This window comes from Triturus cristatus, chromosome 3_2 (genome assembly GCF_964204655.1).
Source record: "Triturus cristatus chromosome 3_2, aTriCri1.1, whole genome shotgun sequence".
NCBI classification, from domain to species: Eukaryota; Metazoa; Chordata; class Amphibia; order Caudata; family Salamandridae; genus Triturus; species Triturus cristatus.
Genome location: NC_140584.1, coordinates 1,187,916,722 through 1,187,936,542, shown reverse-complemented (window position 1 = coordinate 1,187,936,542; position 19,821 = coordinate 1,187,916,722).

The window sequence follows — 19,821 nt, the reverse complement described above, 5'->3', positions numbered from 1 at the left end:
AGCAGCTCCTGCGGATTGAACATGCGACACTGGATATACAGGGTAGAATGAAGTTAGATATGGTAAACCCAGGTACTGCCGATTCTGTTACCAGACAGGGGGAGACTGATATAGTTAAATCTAACAACCCTCTACCCCCTCCATCAGCAGCATCAACAGCAAAGCAGCCTATATCTGGGGTCGCATGCTCTATTCCCCAGAGGGAGGGTACTCCCCCACTTATTGGTTCGGTGGGCAGATTTTGACCATGGGGGATTCCACAAAAGAACGCAGAATTAATTTGCCACCGGAATCTAGTCCTTATCTGGTAATCTTGGCAGGAGTCCCCGAGCTAACCAGCTCAAGCACAAAATCGTTCTCGTCTCTCAAAAACAAAGTGATAGATTGGCTCAACAAAAACCGACCGCTTCCCCCTCACATTACAAGCAAAATATTGATGGTGCGTAGGGTATCGTGGGTGGGACATAGGCCGAAAACTATCATGGGTGATTGTATATTGGTTAATTTTAATGACCCGCGAATTGTCGAATATATCTGTAATTGCAGACATTATAGCCGGGGAGCCAAAATACAACCACACCTATTGTCCTATTTCTAACCCCCAACCTACCGGAATAATTCTGATAGTGGCTGGACTTTGGTAGAGCATAGAGGAAGGGAAAGGACTGATAGGGCCCCCCATGATCAATTGTTGGTAACTGGCAAAATACCAACCCAAAACAGATTTAGTTGTCTGGATCTGGTTGATTGACTCGATCAGATACAGGGAGGAATTCAAGTGTTCAATAATAGTAGGGGCAAGGCTACTCATGATGAAGAGTGTCCGTTAATCAGGAATAGCACCACCAGCACTAATTTTCAGCGCTGTGTCCCCGTTGTAGAAATTCCTTCCGAGGTTGATGAGGATCTATCCGTTGGCAGTGCCCCAGATGTCTTACCCGCCACCCAGCAGATACTGGTTAAAGAGGGTACCCCAAGGAGGAGTGTCTGTAACTCTATGGCAGCTAATGTCAACAAATCACTGGCAATTTTGTCCTGGAATGTGGCGGGTTTACATAGTAAACTATCTTGTCCTGAGTGGGGCACTTTTATAGATGGGATGGATATATGTTTATTCCAGGAGACCTGGGCCAGGGAAGAGGAAAGGAGAGTTGGATTTGCGGGTTTTCATATACCTGCACGATGGGGGGGGAAGGGACGATCGTCTGGGGGCCTCACAATATGGGTGGGAACGCACTTGGGCTGTATGGCCGAGTCTGTGACCACCCACTCGGATGACCTACAGTGTGTGGTCTTGAAATGGCCCAATTGTTTTAAGCTTGCTATTGTGAATGTTTATTCGAGACCTGTAAGCATAGCTAGCGAGTCTACTACAGTTGAAGAGCTGACAAATTTTTTGCATTCCATCCCCAGTGATATTTTTTTATTAATAGCGGGAGATTTGAATTGTCATTATGAACCCTTGCAGGGGATGGATGATGGTGCTCTTGCGACGGAGGACGACTATTGGTCTATACCCCCAACCCAATCTCCACATCCTGGGTCATGGTCTCCCCTAGCGATCCAGATAACGGCCCTAACATTAAGCCATTCCATTAGGGCCTGTAATGGACGCACCCGCTCTTACGTACCTTTGAGGTGTACATATAATAAAAAGGGCCATGAATCACGCCTAGACTACATAATGGTTGGGACAAGGTTGTGGTCCAAGGTCATTGACTTTGAGGTTATTGCTAGGGATGACAGTGACCACAATGTACTTAGGCTGGAGATGGTTTTCCCTGGCACACAAGCGAAGGAGCGAGAACATCAGGATGATTCCAGAGATAGGGCAGTTTTAACAAACGATCGGCGCAGGGTCAAGTGGGACAAGATTGTGGCGTCCCGCGAGGAACTTGGAAACTTATATAATCTAATTCTTCCCTTGTTCATCGAAGTAGATGTTTTAAAGTCTCAACAACCCCTTCCAGACTTTAATAGTAAAATGCAGGCTTTGCACAAGAATATAGCTAGCACTTTACTTGCTGTTTTTAATCCATTGGTGTCCAAGAGGAAAAAAAGGACCCCTGTCTCCTCTTGGTTCAATGCTGCATGCCGTATGGCAAAAAAAGAGTTGATTCGGGCTTTAAAGCTTGGCAGCGATAAGTCCCTCATCTCTGCCAAGAGAATGCACTACAAAGCAATGATGAAGCATGCCAAACAAGAGTGGGACTATGATAAATGGACCGACTTATCCTGTGCCTTAGAACAAAAAGATGCTCGTAGATTCTGGGCTATAGTTAACACAGGATGTGGCGAATTAAAATCTGCAATTGAACCGAATATTGAGACAAATGTATGGGAAGACCATTTTAAGGCCTTGTATGCAGTAGAATCCTGTATGGATATGAAGCCGGTTTTAGAAGATTCCAATGACATCATAGAATTCACCCCGGAAGAAGTAGCTAATGTAATCTCTAAAATTACAACAGGAAAGGCACCGGGTCTAGATAAACTGCCGGGAGATCTTTTTAAACATCAACCGTGGATCTGGGGTCCATACTTGTGCATTCTTTTTAATGCAGTCCTGAGAGGAATGGAGGTGCCCTGCACTTGGCTTGGAGCGGAAATTGTTCCCATCTTCAAGAAGGGTTCCCCTCTGTTAACAGCTAACTATAGGCCCATCAGCCTCATCGATGTCCCGCAAAAAATCTTTGCGCGGCTCATCCTTGATCGACTGCAGGATTGGATGGAGGAGCAGGCCGTGCTGAGTCAGTATCAGGCTGGGTTTAGGAGGAACACTTCTACCATGGACCAAATCTTTCGCCTGTTATTATTATTCTGCAAAACGGCAAAGATAGAGGGTGGCAGCCTCTACATGGTATTTGTGGACCTCCGCTCCGCCTTCGATTTGGTGCCCCGGGGGAAACTCTGGACTGTGCTTCTTAGTTTGGGTGTTCCACAACCACTCCTGAAACTGCTGATGAGGCTGCATGAGGGGAATTTTGCTCGGGTTAGATGTGGGAGGGATGGGGCGCTGTCTTCAAAATTTCCCATTGGCAGGGGGGTTCGGCAGGGGTGCGTATTGGCACCTACCTTGTTCTGCCTTTATGTCAATGGTGTAATTTCCCATCTTGACAGTATCCCCAATAATGATGCACCAAGACTGGCAGGGAGCAGGATGCCGGCGATTATGTTCGCTGATGACACCCTGCTACTCTCCAAATCACCAATGGGAATCCAGCGTGTGTTGGATAGTTTTGAGGATTTTTGTAGAGGCCATGGGCTTGAAATAAATGTTAACAAGACGAAGTATATGGTTTTTAACCCTTCGTCGTCCACTCGGCCGAATCCCAAACTGGACTCAGTGAGACTGGAAAGGGTAAAAACTTTTGAGTACTTGGGGCTAACCCTAAGCGAAAGTCTTGCATGGGTCCCCCAACAAGTAAAATCGCAAATGAAATTAACCCAGTATGTAGGCGGTATTCTCAGGCTGTCCAATACGTCTACATATAAACCTATAAAACCACCGTTGGAGATTTATAAGAGTCAGGCGAGGGCCGCAATTTTGTATGGCGGGTAATTATGGGGGCATCTAACAGGGAATGAATTTCTCAAAATAGAAAACAAATTTATTAGACAGTTATTGTCACTCCCGCAAAGTACCCCGCTGCATCCTTTAAGGCTGGACCTGGGCTTGAGGCCTATTGAAGATGAATTAGCTTTGAAACCCCTCAGGTACTGGCACAGGTTGTGGACCACGCCTGAACTATTGCACTATAGGGCAGAGCTAAAGGAAATACTAAGTAGTAGTGGTGCAGAAAAAATTCCTTGGTTTAGGTTTTTAAAATTGGAATTTACTAGACTGGGTTTGCCTGATATGTGGTATGACCCAGAAAGGAGCTGCCAGGCGATGCCACGGAAGCTGCTTACTAAGATTTATGTGGCTGAGCAACTTACTGCTGTACAGTCTGCTTCCAATCTTGGAGTTTTAACTAAGTTTTAAAGATTCTTATTTGTTTGAGAATTTTATGGATATTATCTATCCTATTGCATTAAGGAAATTATATCTCCAATGGAGATATGGTACTCTACCCCGGAGAGTTTTTACTAGTAACTGGTCAAACTCCTCCATTAAGACTTGTCCTGGATGCAGTTGTGATAGAGAGGACGAGCTTCATGTATTGTTTTTTTGTCTGCATATACTAAAGCAAGGAAGTATTGGCTAGTACCTCTTTGCAAACATTTGGGCCTTCTACAGTGTAGTTATGCTTTTAGAATTTTAAAGTCAGACACATCAAAACACATAGTATTTGCAGTTTCCCAATTTTTACTAGCAATGTGGATCAAGAGAAGGGGTCTGATTAACATTCAATGAATATACTATGATATGTTTTATAATCTAATGAACGGTGATGTAATTTATGTATATGTTTCATGCTGTATTCTTTTTAAGGCAAATTGCCGTAATAAAGATTTCCTTGATGATGAAATAGTGCACAAAACGACAGCAGCGGAGAGCAGCCGCCCACGAGCCTTGTTCGCACAATACGTTTTCCGTAAATAACTTTCTTGTTGAATAGCAGTACTTACGCCAGTTTTGATGGGCTGTTCATTGTATGTGACAGGTGGCTCTGCTAGGATGAAATTCCTAATGGACTTTGCTATGATTCAGACTCCTTGGACCATATCATGATGCAGCACATAGTCCAGCGCCTGTTGTTACGCACCTGCACTGTGTGAAGTGAATTCATTTAACCCCAGGGAATATTCCTTCGTATTTAGGGCTTGATTTTCAGATAGTGCAGCTCAGGAACAGCAGGGGTTTCCTCCTCATGAGCCTTGATGTCTGATATAAGGCACTAACTCGGAGAAACATTGAGTCACATGAATTCACTTGGCACACTGCAGGTGCATGAAAAGCTGTGCTTGCATCTTGACATTAGCAATGCAGCTTGTAATGATACACTCTCACAATGCACTAACCCGGAGAAACATTGGGTCACATGAATTCACATGCCACACTGCAGTTGCATGAAAAGCTGTGCTTGCATCTTGGCATTAGCAATGCAGCGTGTACTGATACACTCTCACAATGCACAAACTCGAGAAACATTGGGTCACATGAATTCACTTGGCACCCTGCAGGTGCATGAAAAGCTGTGCTTGCATCTTGGCATTAGCAATGCAGCTTGTAATGATACACTCTCACAATGCACAAACTCGAGAAACATTGGGTCACATGAATTCACTTGGCACCCTGCAGGCAGAGACGTTTTAATGCATGGGCAAAGTGGGCTCTGGCCCAGGGCCCCAGCCTTTCAGGGGGCCCCCTGACAGTCAGCTCCATTCTCCGGAGTTTTGCCCTAATGACCTTGAATATTTCTTAAACAGTTTGTTTTAAATACTGTTTTCCTTTCATATATTTCCTATGTACCTGATGTGTGAGAGTCTAGTACAGCCATTTTGCAGAGAAATTTTGTGTTTATGTTTCATGCAATATACATAAAAAAAGTTTATTTTAGATCAAAACAAGGCCTAACATATAAGAAATGGGAGGGCATCACAGAGATTATTTGCAGTAATATTGGTGCGCTGCTGCTGTGTTACAATATTGAAAACACACATAACTATCCCTGAATATTAGATGTAAACACATTTAGGGCCTTACTTATGAGAAGTGATGCATCGCTGTGTGAAAACAGGGTTGCGTCACTTCTTACTGCGCCATCCTTGCGACATGAAGGATGTGTCATATCGCAAGGAGTTACAGATACGTCAGTATTTCTGACGTATCTGTACGCGCAAAAGTGATGCATTGCTGGGGTGTGTCTGAAAATAGACGCAACTCCAGCAATGTGTCCTTTCACATTGGGCAAGCCCCATGTGAAAGGGCCTGCATCAGTCTTACGCCTGCTGTGAGGCAGGTGTAAGATATTGACGCAATGGCGTCCTAGAAGTGGCGCACTGAGTTCTCATAGATTTCAATGCGCCACTTCTACGAGGCATTTTGAAGGGCAACACCCACCCTGCATACATTATGCCTGGCGTTGGTATAATGTGGTGCAGGGGTTTACACAGTGAAGCATCTGCCTAGATGCGTCACTTTGTAAATAGGGCGTAACATTGCACATATTTTACGCTGCCGGTGCGTCACAAAAGGTGACACACCAGCGGCATAAAAGTGAAGCAAGGCCTCATAAATAAGGCCCTTAGAATTTGGACAAGTGTTTCTTTGCACATCAGGGACCTAATGAAATGAAATAGTGCATTTGATAAAGCGCGCAGCTACTCAGACTAGAGAGTCCTGGCGCATGACAGTGGGAGGAAAAGGTGCATAAAAGACCCATCCGTTATCAAAAAGCCAGGTTTTTAAGTTCTTCCATGAAAGAGAGTAGGTCTGTAGTTAGTCTCAGAGACTCAGGGAGGCTATTCCACAATTTTGCACCTAGAAAGCCGTGGGATCTGCCTCCAATGTGGGCACTGCATATTTTAGGCATGATGGCCAGGTTGGCATTGGAAGAATTTAGGGGTCTAGATGTTGTGTAGCGATTAACACGCTTATTTATGTAGCCGGCTCCTAAGCCATGGAAAGCTTTAAAGAAGATGGTCATCGCTTTGAAGTCGATCCGTTCTTTTATGCGGAGAGACTTAAGAACAGGGGTCATACTAGATCTGGGTTTAGGTCTCAGGATGGCTCTGGCCGCCGCGTATTGTACACCTTGTAGCCGCTGGATAAGGGATTTGGGAAGACCGAGGTACAAGCTGTTGACATAGTCAAGCTTTGATGTCACCAGAGCCTGCACCACGATCTTTCTGCTCTCAAGCGGTAACAGTGGCAGGAGTTTTTTTAGCATCCAGAGTATGCCAAAGCAAGCGCCAGTTAGATTTTGGATTTGAAAGTGCATGGAGAGTGTCTTGTCTATGACAATTCCTAGGTTTTTGACTTTCTCCTTTTTAGCGGGCGGGGGCGGCAGATCTTTTGGCCACCAAGCGCTCCAGTCAGGCGTTTCTGGATTACCAAAGAAAACCACTTCAGTTTTGTCAGGATTGCACTTCAGCTGATTGATCTTAAGCCAGTTGAAGCAAGACCTAATCATTGCCCCGTCAAAGTCGGTTCCTTTTTCACACATAAAAATCAGCTGAGTGTCATCAGCATAGGAAACAATTTTGGTGCCCTCTTCCTCTATCAGAAATGCAAGGGGGATAGATATATATTTAAAAGGGTAGGACTGAAAATGGAGCCCTGAGGGACACCAAGATTCATGGCTGGAACTGGGGATGAGAAAGGGGGGAGCCAGATGTCCTGAGATCTATTTACCAAAAAGGATGTCATCCATGTTAAGGTGGTCCCCCCCCCCATACCGTTGTCAGCAAGTCTCTCCAGGAGCCTCTCATGTGGGAACATATCAAAGGCTGCCAACGTATCAAGCAGTATCAGAACAGCCTTCCATCCCTGGTCCAGCTTACCCTTGAGAAAGTCACTTCCAGCAGAGTGGGCTCCATACTGTAGTTAGCCCTAAAACCGGATTGGACTCATGAAGGAGCTTCCCATCTTCAATGTGTTTTTGAGGGCCTTGTTTACATGCTTCTCTAGTACTCTGGAGAGGGTCAGAAGAAGGGAGATTGGCCTGTAGTTGGCAGGGTCCGTCGGTTTGGCGTTAGCCTTTTTTATCAGTGGAAGAAACTTAGCATTCTTCCATAATTTCTGCATGTTACCTGAGGAGAGAGAAGCATTAAAAAGCTGGTTTACTGTGGGGCTTATGGTGGGAGCTAATAGGTTCAGGATATTCCCTGGACATGGGTCAGTAGGAGAGCCAGACTTAATGCTTTGGAGAGGGGCCAGTGACTCTTCAAGCTGAAACTCAGGGAAAGCTAGTAAAGATGGAGGATCCAAGAGGTGACATTTGCTATTAGAACTAAGGTAGAAGGTCAGTTCTTCCTCTGAGATGTTAGTGAATGCTTGTTGGATCATGGAGATCTTTTTGTGGAAGAATTCAACTATTTACTTAGACCATTCTTCAGTGCATGGCCCTTCCTTTGTGCCGGCTTTCAAGGCAGTAAAGGAATTAAGTCTGCTAAAGATGTCCTTACTCTTATTTTGGGCATTTTCTATCTTGGTTTGAAAGAAGTTTTTCTTGGCTGCTTTGACAAGAATGTAATGAGCGTGTAAGGTGTCTTTATACACCTTCCTGTCCTCAGGTAGATAGGATTTATGCCATTTCCGTACAATTTTTCCATAATTTCTGTTGCGAGATCTGAGGGAATCGTTAAACCATGGAGCTGGTGGGGCTGACCTCTTTGAGGAGCGACAAACAACTGGTACCACTGCATCAATGTTGGTTCGGAGCCATGGATCTATTGAGAGGGCGTCCGAGTCGGGGCACCCAGACAGCTCTGGTGAGGAACGACCGAGGGCGTCTGCTAACATCGAGATGGATATTTTATGGAACGTCCTGTAATTAGAGACCCTCTGCCCTGTGTTAGCTCGAGGGGCTGTGGCAGAGTTGGGAATGACAAATTTTAATAGGAGGTGGTCAGACAAGGTAATGGGAAGAGGTAGGCTTACTGATATGTCAAAGTTGTGAACGATTTGGTCTAGGGTATGGCCCTTCCCATGGGTGGCCAAAGAAATAGATGGAAACATGTTGCAGGCCTGCTGCGCCTCCAACAAGGAAATTGTTTGAGGGTCTTTTCCATTGTCCAAATGTATATTGAAATATCCCAGAATGAGGCAGTTGTTGTATTTTAAGGCCAGGGAGGTGGTGGCTGTATTAAGCGTAGTAATAACATTTCCAATATCACTGGGAGGTCTGTAAATCAGAAATCCAGCTATGCTATGATGGGGGATAAGGTACAGCAGAAGCCTAAGCAGTCTAGTTTTTTATTGTAAATTATGGCGACACCTCCCTCCTTCCCATTCGATCGGTCCCGCCTAAGAATTTTATCGAAAGTCTACCTCCAACCTCGGATCAGCGGCTGTACACTGACATAATGGTAGCCGCCTAAGGCTAAGCAGTTTTTTCCTATTGCAATATAGTGGAAGAAACTCACCGGAGGGGAACTGGGCAGCATGGCCGGCGCCGAACGCCTCCAGGCGCAGACAGTCATGTCTTCGGCGCGCCAGCGGCGCGCATGCTGAGAACGTCCACTTAGCGTGTCCGTTTGCATCAGGAATATATAGGCTAATGCCTATGATGCAAACTGGATCGCCAACGCCGCTGAGGAAGCGGAAACTACGTAGGCATAAGTGAGGAGCCCGATAGTAGCCCCAGCCCTCCGCACAATCGGCGTATCAGCAGCAGCAGACCAGGACTGGAGGAAAACCGAGATGCGAATCGGAGCAGCTAAGGAGGTGTAGGCAAGCAGAATCAAGTAAAGTACAAGGGCGCATAGGTAGGAGAAATTGTTAAAAGCACAGAGTAATTCAACCACACATATACAATTTAAAAAGTATTAAAAACCTAGTAGCAGGGCAGGAAACCCTGAATCCTACAGCTGTAAGCTGTGCGTGACCATTTACATCGGAAATATATAGGCTAATGCCTATGATGCAAACTGGATCGCTAGTGCAGCTGAGGAAGCGGAAACTGCGTGGGAAACAGGGGCTCAAATTAGATCATAAATTCAAAGGTGTCCTGAACAGGGGCCCCCAAAATATGTTTGGCCCAGGGCCCCCCAAATCCTTAAGATGTCCCGGCCTGCAGGTGCATTAAAAGCTGTGCTTGGGTCTGGGCGGATTAAGCGCAGCCCATCATGATGAGATTCCATAATGCACTAACTCGGAGAAACATTGGGTCACATGAATTCACTTGCCACCCTGCAGGTGCATAGAAAACTGTGCTTGGGTGTGGGCGGAGCCAGCGCAACCCGTCATGATAGGCCCCCGCCCTGCAGCACGCGAGCTTTCCCTCAGAGTGAAGGACACATATTGGCGGCAGATGGAAGGATTTGATATTTTACCAGTGCTGGCTCCGGCATTCCCCGGTTAAAACCGAACGCGCCGCCAGTTCCGGCTCCGTCGATATGACGGGAATCATCGGATTTATAGTTATTAGAAGGGATCAGCGCGCCGGCGGAAGGAAGTGTTTCTTTACGGGCTATAATTAATGACTTTCTTGAAAATATTACAAACCGCTTACAAAAAGGGGACACGCTTGAAAGCGTCTGATTGGAAATAGATTTTTACCGAATGGATTTTAAACAGACCTTTAAACAGAACACCGTGTGCGGTAACACATTCCTGCTTAAAGCCACTGGAGCACTTTAAAAATGAAATACACTTCAAAACTTATTAAAGGAGAACGCAGCGCGTTCATGACATGAAATGCGAGGGCAGCGCCCAGGGGTCGGTGTGAAAGGCGTCTTTGAGAAGAGGGTGCGGATTACTATTAATATGATTACAACAATCCGATTAGCAATACTGCTACCGATAATAGGAATCTTCCAAAACACTATTAGGATTTTGGTTTTTTTTACCGTCTTCCTGCTCTTCCTTGTTTGGCTGCGCGTTTCCCTCTCCCTGACGCCTCTTCCTGCACAACTGTTGTGAAAGATACAGCAAGTGAGAGCCCATATGCACGATTGCCTGAACCCTGGGGTGTGTAGACAAGTTCACAGGCAGGTTGAAAGGGAGGGGTCGCGGACGGGGTAAACCTCAGTTTCATGAGGCTTTGTGTCCTGTAATCAGCCGCCTCATGTGATATCAAAATACTGTCAATTACCCGAGGATAGACTCAATAACCGAGGTCTAGGACAGAGATAGGAATTGGAAAGGATTTATTACTCAGATTCAAAAGGCACAATACAGAACTTATCAGGTGCAGATGCACAAAGTGTCAGTGCCGTGGGGGGGGGGGGGGGTCTCTCAGTAATAATAGAAGAATATAACGAATATATGTCGATACTTCTCAAACTAAAACAGCGCACACTTTTACAACGGGCTTTTTAGTTCGCAAGTACCATTACTTCGCATTTTTCTATAACGCATACCATTACAACGCATTTTTCTATAACGCATACCATTACAACGCATGTTTCTATAACGCATACCATTTCAACGCATTTTTCTATAACGCATACCATTACTTCGCATTTGCTTTAAAATGCATATAAAATATCTTCACAACGATCCCAATTCCCCGCATACTTTTACAACGCATTTATTTTAAATATCCCCCCAACACTACGCTAATTTCTACATCCATATACACTACCCTACATAATACACACTCCAACACTACCCTAACCCCTCAAACACTACCCTACACTACACAACAAAACACTACCCTAAACCGTAAAACACTACCCCCTACGCGACCCTCCCTCTTCCCCATTCCGCTCCCTACAATGAAACATTACCCTGCACGACCCCCGACACTACCCTAAACCCTAAAACACAACCCCAATCACGACCCTGCCCCTACCCCAAATCTGCTCCCTACACTGACACACTACCCTGCACGACACCCCAGACAATATCATAAACCCTAAAACACTACCCTACACAATACTAACACCACAACAGTACCCTAACACACTACCCCAAGCACGACCCCTCCCCTACCCCATTCCGTCCCCATACACTGAAACACCACCCTGCATAACCACCGACACTACCCTAAACCCTAAAAACACTACCCTACACTACACAAACACTACAACACTACCCTAAACCCTAAAACACTACCCCTAGCATGACCCTGCCCCTACCCCAAATCCGTCCCCTACACTGAAATACTACCCTGCACGACCCCCCGACACTACCCTAAAACACTACCTTACACTACACAAACACTGCAACACTACCCTAAACCCTAAAACACTACCACAAGCACTAACCTGCCCCTACCCCAGTCCACTCCCTACACTGAAACACTACCCTGCACGACCCCCCTGACACTACCCCAAACCCTAAAACACTACCCTACTCTACACTAACACCACAACACTACCCTAAAACACTACCCCAAGCACGACCCTACCCCAACCCCCAGTCAGTCCCCTACACTGAAACACTACCCTGCATGACCCCTCGACATTACCCTGCACCCCAAAACACTATCCTACACTACACAAACACCACAACACTAACCTAAACCCTAAAACACTACCCCAAGCACGACCCTGCCCCTACCCCCTGTCCGCTCCCTACACTGAAACACTACCCTGCACGACCCCCGACACTACACTAAACCCTAAAACACTACCCTACACTACACCAACACCACAACACTACCCTAAACCCTAAAACGCTACCCCCAGCAGGACCCTACCCATAGTCTGGTCCCTACACTGAAACACTACCCTGCACGACCCGACACTACCCTACACTGCACAAACACCACAACACTACCCTAATCCCTAAAACACTACCCCCTGCACAATCCTCCCCATCCCCCACTCCTGTCCCTACACACAAACACTACCCTGCACGACCCACAACACTACTTTAAACCCAAAAACACCACTCCGCAAACACAAACCCTTTAAAAATACACAGCCCCTCTTACCTCTCTCTTCGGTGCACGTCCCTTGTCCTCGGCTGCAAGCATTGTCAATAAAAGGCGGTGAAAACAGCAGAAGTGCCCCAAAAACCCCCAGCCAGTGCACAGGAGCCTGCAGATCCGCCACGGGCACCAGCGCCTCTCCCCTACTTGCTCCAGCCAGGCCGCTCAAGGCCCCACAGAGGCCGCCTCCGCCCCACTGCTGTCATCCTAGGGTGCTCTGCCATCTGGGTTTTTGTTTTTACAGGAGGGCTCGTCACTCCAATTCCGAGCGCAGCCATACACGTATTACAACGCATGCATTGTAACAGCGCATGCGAAGTAATAACATGCGTAGTAAAGGCTACACGTTGTTAGAGTGCATGCGTTGTTACGCTTGCGTTGTAATGGTATGCGAACTACAAGTCGCGTACTAATGGCTGTTTACCTAATATAACGCTGTGATTGTACCTGAAACAAAAGTCGTCAATCTCTTTAATGCTGTTCTATTCCACCATACTTCTTTCTTGCACGTCAGCAAGATTTCACAGTTCTACAATGTCACAAGCAGCTGATAAGGCTAATAAATTAATCACATTGGCACAACCGGAGTCCACTACCCCACCAATATCACCCGGGGCATTCACCCTCACCATTCCATGCCGATTGTGTTTGTAATTGATGACTATGTTTATTCTATTGGTATTTGGTTACTTTATTCCAAGAATTATTTGGTGACTTTATTATGTGTGTGGCTATTTGCCTGCTGTATTACATGTACTAGTATTAGGGGCCTGTATTTGCTGTATTACTCTTTGGGGAATGTACTCTATTTTTGGCAATTGGTGACTGTATTTCGTATACTGATATATGATGACTATTCAAGCTACTGGTATTTGTTGACTGTATTCTGATTGTTGATACTTGGTGACTGTATTGAGATGTTTTGAGATATTACTAAGAGGCTGGACAGGTCTCAGGCGTGTTTCTCTTCCTCTCTACTGCTATCAGGAGGTGCAGGTTGGGCACTGGTCAGAGGAGTGTGGTTGAGGTTCCTTGGGTCCATCTGGCTGGGGTAAAGCTATTCTTTCCACTTGTTCTGGGTTCTATTCAGGTTGTCAATTCATAGGAAGTGGGGAGACTTCAGTTTTTGTAGGAGTGTTGGCAAGTGGGTTATTCGTAGGGGCAAATGAAGGTCTGCCACTGGCAATAAGGCCACTAAAACATGGTAGGACTCAGCATAGGTCTTAGAAATGTATTCCTATGCTCAACCCTTGCTAGCTTGGCTGCGAGCAGGCATGCTTAACTTCAAAGACAGGTATATAAAGCATTTAAAAACACAATTTGAGTACAAAATTAAGACACAACATATAATAAAAATACAACACCAATTTAGAAAAATAGGAAATATTTTTATCTTTAAAATGACACCAAAACAACAAAGATCCAATGTAAGGAACCGGAGATATGAATTTTCAAAAATGTAATAAAATATAGCACTTAGAAGATTATAGCACCATATTGCGATCCCTGCTCGCGATAGACCGGGCCAAAGTCAAAGTTTCAGGCTGGGCACGATGGAGCCCTGAGCGGCTACAGCTCCCAGCAGGTCCCGGTCTCAGTTTCTACCTTCACACATAGAAACTTTTCTGGAGCTTTTCTTCCAGAGGGCCCTAAAAGCTCCCAGCCAGTCCGGATCCGGTGAGGGTTCGCCGGCTTGACTTGTGACCAGGTCCCGGTCAACTTCCCTGGAGCGGATTTAGATCATTTCTTAAGAACGCTTCAGCTGGGCAACCCAGGAATCCAGTCCGGCACACGATGGAAGGCAGGCGGCTTGGCTCTCGCGGTTGCTCCCGGTCACCTTTTCTACGAGTGGACTTAGAAACTTTTCTGAAGCTTTTTCTCGCGGGGTCTCTCGATGCTCCTCATGTAGCCAGATCCGGTGAGGGTTCCCCGGCTTCAGTTTTCTTCTAGTCCCAGTCAAACTCTGGACGTTGAACCCATGGAGCTTTTAGCGGGACTAACCTGGTTGGATTGGCCGGCTCGCGGTTGAAGGCAGGCGGCCTGGCTGGCCAGGTTGAGTCGGTCCCTTTATGGAGCTTTTTTTTCGAAGTTGCTCCAACGTTTTCCAAACTTCTTGAACTTCTTCCTAAAGTTCCTAAGTGTCTCAAACTTACTCCAAGGGTCTGGAAGCTCCAAGATGGTCCTTGAACATTGAGGACGTCAGTTCCTACAATCCACTGGTACAAAACACTTTCAATTCCACTGATGGTTCTCCAAGGTGTAGATTTAGTTGGTGATGTTCAAGATGAGCTCTTTTAACCTGTAGCTTTCAGGGAGTCCACTCTTTAGTTCCTTTTTCAGCAAGATAATCCACAGGGCTGTAGTTTCAGATGGTGCAGTCTTCAGAGGTCAGGCCTTAGAAATCTTTGCACAGCAAAACTTCTCAACAGGGCACTTCTTTCTTCAGTAAGTTTCAAACAGCAGATCCGAGAGGCTTTGTCCCTCTCAGATACTTATTCCAAGTTCTCTGGATCATGCAGGAGATCACTTCTGACCAATGGGAGCAGGGTAACTCCTCAAAGTTATGACCACATCCTGTAGAGTGTGGCATTATTTTGTCCTAGAGTGCATCAAATCTTCCAAATCCATAATGGCTGATTTTCCAGCAAGGAGGTAAGAGCTGGCTAAGCACACCCCTAGGATGGCTAACTTACTTAGACTCCCCCCCTGCATCTGCTCATACCTTCCTTAATCCTGCCATCTGCCTGAGGTGGTAAATTCAGAGCTGTAAATGACACTGGTCTCTGCTCTTCTCTTTGAAGACTATGGTTTATGACTCCTCCCCGTGGCCTGGCATTCCTATGGAACAACACACTGCCCAGCAAAGCTGGTTAACCCCAGGGGCTCTTTATCACCTCTACAAGGTAGCCTGGCTAATCCACTTAACTCTGACCAATCAGGGCAGACCACTGGAAGGCTGAATTTGGACTAACAAACAAGAAAGTCTTATAACTTCTTGTATGTACACTTTAGGAGAAATTCAACAATATGATATAGTTGGATGTATTTATACCATTCTGGGAAGTCTTTGAATGGTATTTCTAGCCCTCTCTTATCAAGAGTTTTTAATCAATACCTTCCTAGCATGTTAACCTATGTAGCAGGGGATTTGCAATGGGAAAAATGACGGGTTATTTTTCCAGCACCTGGACTTACAAAAACATATTTTATAAGTACTTGACTTATATCTACAGGAACCCCACCCCATGTGCAACTAGGGAAGACTTTAGCGGTTCTGAATCTGTAGAAATATTGCAGATTCCCCCTCCACAGTGCTCCTAGCATCAAAGTCGAATTTGAGCAGCACTTTACCACAATGTGGGGAGTGATATGTGAAATTTCACTTTACCCAGGCATATAAAAACTCATTTTTATAAGGGTGTACCTTATAAATACCTGACCTTCCACCCCTGGGATACCCAGGGAAGAACCTAGGGGTCCCTAATATGCCAAAACATTGAAGTTATCCATTTTAAAGTGCCCCAAACACCAAAGTCGAGTTTGGGCACAATTTACTTTTTAAAAGCAGTCCTAATACCCAGGGCTGGTTTTAAACTGACCTCAGGCTTCAGCAGTGCACACATGTAAGTGCAGAAAAAGGCTGCTAGCCTCTAAACTGCCATGCCCCAGGGTACTGGGGACCTTTAGGTAGTTTCAACCCCCCTGCCCTATTATATACTAGGGGCCTATAGGGGAGGTCATGCCGATCACAGGGGTACCCCACCATACCATTGTGTACCATAGTGTATGTAGGTGTTTTAACTGTATTCTAATGTGTCTCTTTCAGCATAGCACTGGCCCTGGGCCTGGTTAGACAGAGCCCTGGGTCAGTCAAAATCAGTTACCACCAGTATCAGTCAGCAAAAAGTTGGGAGGTGCCCAGGGCACAGGATGACTTTGCAACATAGCCCCCCCCCCCAAACGAAAGGTGATGGTTACTAACCTACACCCTGGTAGTCCTCATCAGCTAAGTGGAAAAACCTGATAAGTCCATCTGCATTTGCATGGGCAACCACAGGTCTGTGTTCCACTGTAAAGTTCATTCCCTGTAAGGAAATGGACCACCTTAACAGCTTGGGATTCTCCCCTCACATCTGCATGAGCCATCTCAAAGGTCTGTGGTCAGTTTGAACACAAAAGTGAGCCCCAAACAAATATGGTCTCAACCTTTTCAGCTATATCATCCAGGTAAGCTGCACTGAACTGTTAGACCCTATTCACCAACCTTTGGAAGGTGGCAGGTGCATTCTTTAAGCCAAAGGGCATTACCTTGAACTAATAATGTCCCTCTGGTGTGGAGAATGCTGACCTCTCCTTTGCTCCATCATTGAGGGCAATCTACCACTAACCTGAAGTCAAATCAAAAGTACTCAGGTACTTAGTAGCCCCTAACCTATCAATGCGCTCAACAGCTCTAGGTATAGGTTGAGCGTCAGTCTATGTGACTGCATTCAATCCTCTATAGTCCACACAGAACCATAACTCCTTGGGTCCCCCCTGAGGATTAGGTTTAGGTACCAGCACCACTGGACTGGCCCATGGACTCTCAGATGGTTCAATTACCCCCAGTTCCAGCATATTATCAACCTCAGCTTTAATGCTGGCTCTGATATGGTCAGTCAACCTGTACAGTTTATTTTTGACTGGTAGGCTGTCACCAGTGTCAATGTGGTGCACACACCACTCAGTGAAGCATGGGGTCTAAGAGAACAGGCCAGCAAACTGCTCCAACACTTGTTTACAGTCTCTGTCCTGCTGGTCTGTCAACGTGGGAGAGAGCACAATTCCCTCCACTGACCCATCTAGCACATTAGTGGGAAGGAGGTCGGGCACAGGCCCAGTTTCCTCCTCCACACCTTCATCAGTGACCAGTAACATGGTCATGTCTGCCCTGTCATGGTGGGGTTTCAATCTATTCACATGCAGGACCCTATGAGGGTTCCTGGGGGTGCCAAGGTCAACCAAATAGGTAACCTCACCCTTCTTTTCTAAGATTGGATAGGGGCCACTCCACTTGTCATGGAGGGCCCTGGGAGCTACAGGCTGCAACACCCACACCAATTGTCCTGGAGTATACTCAGGCATAGTAGCCTTTTGATCATACCAGTGCTTCATGAGCTCCTGGCTGGCCTCCAGTTTCCTGTTTGCCATGTACATGTACTCTGCCATTCTAGATCTCAGGCCTAGCACATAGTCAAACACATTGTCCTTTGCTTCCTTAAGAGGCTTCTTTAAAGACTCTTAGCAGGCTCAATGGCCCCCTCACAGGGTGTCCAAACACCAACTCAAAGGGACTGAAACCAACCCCTTTCTGTGGCACCTCCCTGTAGGCAAAGAGTAAGCATGGGAGGAGAACATCCCATCTCCCCTGAGTTTCTCTGACAAACCATTTATCATGCCCTTCAGGGTTTTGTTGAATCTCTCAACAAGACCATATGCTTGTGGGTGACAGGGGGTGGTGAACTTGTAGTTAACACCACACTCATCCCACGTAGCAGTCAGATAGCTGGACAGTAAATTCGTGCCCCTATCTGACACCACCTCTTTTGGAAAACCCACTTTGGTGAACACACCAAGCAGTGCTCTAGCCACAGCAGGAGCATCAATGGTTCTAAGAGGTATGGCTTCAGGGTACCTAGTGGCATGGTCAACTACCACTAAGATATACCTATTCCCTGATGCAGTAGGTGGGTCCAGGGGACCAACAATCTCCATCCCCACCCTTTCAAAAGGAACCCCCACAACTGGCAGTGGTATTAGGGGAGCCTTGGTCTTGCCCACCAACTGGTTCCATGTCTTTGTCTGACCCAAATGTCCTGCCAAGGGGATATCATGACCCAAAGTCAGGAGGAACTCTCTGTACTTCTGGGGCACCACCAACCTCCTGGTGGCCCTCTCCTTGAGGTTTCTGGCCTCAGTATAAAAGCAGTCCATCTTCCCAGTAGAGCTTGTGAAACCCACTGTCATCCCCCTCCTCTTGCCTAGAAGCAATCCGCCTCAAGCCCTCAAGGGTGGGACAGTCATGCTGTCCCTGACTGAACTCCTCTTTGGAGGGTCCACCTGCTCCTGTCAGTTCTGCCAAATCTGACAGCTCTGGCGGGGATGGAGTCCCTCCCTCAGAGGCCTGATCCTCCCCATCAGGGTTGATTCTTCCTGCACCTCTGGAGTTCCTTGGCTGGCTCACCAGGCCCAATACCCTTGTCATTGGATGCTTGGCTCTTTGTTCCAGGGTCCAAGTGTCCATCCTCTCCCTTCTGGCTAGTCTGTGACCTAGTCACAGCACATACCCACTCAGGGAGCTTCGATATTTTCATATGGAGTCCTCTCTCCACCTCTGACCACACAGAGGCTTCAAGATCATTGCCCAGTAAACGCTGGACTGGGAGCACCTTTGACACAGCTACCTTCATAGGGCCTGTCACACCTCCCCATTCCAAATCCACCACAGCCATAGGATGGAGTTTGGTAGTGCTGTCTGCATAAGTCACCTAGTGAAACTCACCAGGTAACAACCTCTCTAGAGGCACCAGTTCATCCAGGACTATAGTTGCACTAGCCTCAGTGTCTCTGATAGCCTCAAACTCAGTCCCATTCACTTTAGGCCTCTGCCTGTACTTGTCCATGTTTGGAGGTAAGGCAGCAAGGGTTGCAATATTCACCCCACCCAGGGACACTAAGGTTGCTTTGACCACCTGACTACCCCTATCTGGGGCACCAATCCCCACCCTACACTGACACTGGCAATCCCTGTGGATGGCCCCTTAAGGGGGAGCTTCTTGGCGCAGACAGCATCTCCCTGCCTATGCCCTGACTGGTTACAGTCAAAGCACTTACCCTCCTTTGAAGGATCAGAGAACCTACTAAGCTTTCCCTGAAACCCCCTCCCTTTGAATTTGGGCTGGCTCAGGCCCCCCTCAATGTGCAGGTTTTAGCGGGTCTTTGGAGGACTCCTTAGATTTTTGACCTTCATTTCCCTGGTATTTCCCTTGGGAAGGCGCCTGTTCTCCTTTCTAATGGTCACCCCTTGGTGCTGAATAGAAACCCGGGTTCTCACCCACTCATCAGCTGATTCCCCCAACTCTCTGGGGTCTATCAGCTTAGGGTCCACTAGATACTGGCGTAACTTCTCTTCTGCACAATGAGTCAAAATATGTTCCTTCAAAAACAAATTATACAATCCCTCATATGTGTCAATTTTGTTACCAACAATCCAGCCTTCCAGTGCTTTCACTGAAGTGTCCACAAAGTCTACCCAAGACTTTGAACTCAATTTCTGGGTGCCTCTAAACTTCAC